Genomic DNA, 3139 nt, shown 5'->3' with positions numbered 1-3139 from the left:
TGTGACGGTCCGTCGTGCCTGCGACGGTCCGTCCTGCCATTTCGTCGCTAAGTTCAGAGATTCGATCTCAGCACCCAATTTTCTAAATTCTAAGTGTTTTGGAACGAGACCCCCTCGACGGTCCGTCGTGCCCATGACGGTCCGTCGTGGGATTCGTCGATCCTGACAGTTTTTCCCAGAATAACTCTAATGCTCCAAACGACTAAACAGGTCGTTACAATAGATACCAATTTACACATCGTTCGTCCTCGACGATCACAAGAAGAAAAACAAGAACGAAAAGGAGTACCTGAATCTGTAAACAGGTGTGGGTATCTTTCTTGCATATCAGCCTCCTTCTCCCAAGTGGACTCTTCAATTGGTCGATTCTTCCATTGAACTTTGATGGATGCAATCTCCCTTGATCTCAACTTGCAAATTTCTCTCTCTAGAATGGCAACAGGCTCCTCCTCATAAGTCAAATTCTCATCAAGCAGAACTGAATCCCAACGAATGATGTAGTTTCCATCCCCATGGTATCTTTTCAACATAGACACATGAAATACCGGATGCACTCCTGACAGTCTTGGAGGCAAGGCTAATTCATAAGCCACCTCCCCTACTCGCTTAAGTACTTCAAATGGTCCAATATACCTTTCATGGGCAAAACCTTCAGCAAGACTTGCTCACCATCCATGAACTCCAAGTCCCTAACCTTTCGATCTGCATATTCCTTTTGCCTGCTTTGAGCCGCTAAAAGCTTTTCTTGAATAGATTTCACCTTCTCCAAGGAATCCCTCAAGAGGTCAGTACCCCAAGGTCTAACCTCAAATGCATCAAACCACCCAATGGGAGACCTACATCTCCTACCATACAATGCTTCAAATGGGGCCATGTCAATACTTGAGTGATAGCTATTATTGTATGAAAACTCCGCTAAGGGTAAGAAGCTATCCCAATGACCACCAAATTCTATCACACATGCACGAAGCATATCCTCCAACACTTGAATCGTTCGCTCAGACTGTCCATCGGTCTGAGGGTGAAATGCAGTACTAAGGTCCAACCTAGTACCTAATTCAGCATGCAATGTTCTCCAAAACTTAGAAGTAAACTGCGTACCTCTATCTGATATGATGGAGAGTGGAACTCCATGCAACCGAACAATCTCTGAGATGTAAAGTTTGGCTAACTTCTCTGCATTGTAAGTCACCTTGACCGGAATGAAATGAGCAGACTTAGTTAACCTATCAACAATCACCCAAATAGAGTCATACTTACCCATTGTCTTTGGAAGACCAACCACGAAATCCATTGCAATTCTCTCCCATTTCCATTCAGGAATGGGCATTCTCTGAAGTGTTCCTCCGGGCCTCTGGTGTTCATACTTTACTTGTTGACAATTTGGACATTTGGCAACAAAATCAACAATGTCGCGCTTCATTCTACTCCACCAAAAGTGTTGCTTTAGGTCACGGTACATCTTGGTTGCACCAGGATGTATAGAATATCCGGAACTATGAGCCTCTGTAAGAATAGTGTGGATCAAATCATCAACACGGGGCACACATACCCTTCCCTTAATTCTCAAAACACCTTCCTCATCCATTATTGCTTCTTTAGCCTCTCCTCGCAACACCATATCCCGAATTCGGCTTAGTTTCTCATCATCAAACTGTTTTCCCTTGATCTTGTCAAGAAAAGAAGATCTCGCCTCCACACTGGCCAAAAATCCTCCCTTCTCATTTACTTCTAACCTCATAAAGTTATTAGCCAGAGTCTGAACCTCTCTAGCCAATGGGCGCCTAGAAGCTTGCAAGTGAGCTAAACTACCCATGCTCCCTGCTTTTCTACTTAAGGCGTCTGCCACAACATTAGCTTTTCCTGGGTGATACAAGATGGTAATATCGTAGTCCTTCAGTAGTTCCATCCATCTCCTCTGTCTCAAATTCAAATCTTTCTGAGTAAAGACATACTGTAGGCTACGATGATCCGTATAGACTTCACACTTAACCCCATATAGATAGTGTCTCCATTGCTTTAATGCAAACACTACCGCAGCCAACTCCAAATCGTGGGTCGGATAATTACGTTCATGCACCTTTAATTGCCTCGAAGCATACGCAATTACGTTCTTCTCTTGCATTAGCACTGCACCCAAACCAGAATAGGATGCATCACAATACACAATGAAGTTCTTACCCTCTACTGGCAAGGTAAGGATAGGTGCGGTAGTCAGCAAGGTCTTGAGTTTCTGAAAGCTTTCCTCACATTCATCCGACCATACAAATGGAACATTCTGCTTAGTCAAGTTCGTCAATTGGGAAGCAATAGAAGAGAATCCCTTGACAAATCGACGGTAGTAACTGGCTAAACCAACAAAGCTTCTTATTTCTGACACGTTAGTAGGTCTTACCCAATTCTTCACTACTTCGATCTTAGAAGGATCCACCATCACTCCATCCTTAGAAACCACGTGCCCCAAGAAGGACACTGAATCTAGCCAAAACTCACACTTGGAGAATTTGGCATAAAGCTTTTTCTCCCTCAACATTTCCAACACAATTCTCAAATGCTCCTCATGTTCCTTCTTACTCTTGGAGTATATCAGTATATCATCAATAAATACGATCACAAAGAGATCCAGATATGGCTTAAAAATCCCGTTCATCAAGCTCATGAAAGCAGCAGGGGCATTCGTAAGACCAAAAGACATTACTACAAATTCGTAATGCCCATACCTGGTTCGAAAAGCAGTCTTTGGCACATCCGTTGCCCGTATTTTCAATTGATGATAACCGGATCTCAAGTCAATCTTAGAGAAGACACAAGCACCTTGTAACTGATCGAACAAGTCATCAATGCGAGGAATGGGATACTTGTTCTTAATAGTTACCTTGTTCAACTGCCGGTAGTCTATGCACATCCGAAAACTCCCATCCTTCTTCTTCACAAATAACACCGGCGACCACAACAATTTCCATAACCCTTGGTCACAACACCAAGAACATCTATGAGGACTCAAGCCTCCCCATTATACTCATTTGGGAATTAGTTCTTTCAAATTTAGTATGTTATCATAATTCAAGATTCATTATCTTTATTCCTCTTGTGTCGGTACGTGACACTCCGCTCCACTACTACTATCCTGGTGTCGGAA

The sequence above is a fragment of the Solanum pennellii genome, chromosome 12 (assembly GCF_001406875.1).
Source record: "Solanum pennellii chromosome 12, SPENNV200".
NCBI classification, from domain to species: domain Eukaryota; kingdom Viridiplantae; phylum Streptophyta; class Magnoliopsida; order Solanales; family Solanaceae; genus Solanum; species Solanum pennellii.
The sequence above is the reverse complement of the archived record's forward strand: the minus strand, read 5'-3'. Positions refer to the sequence as shown.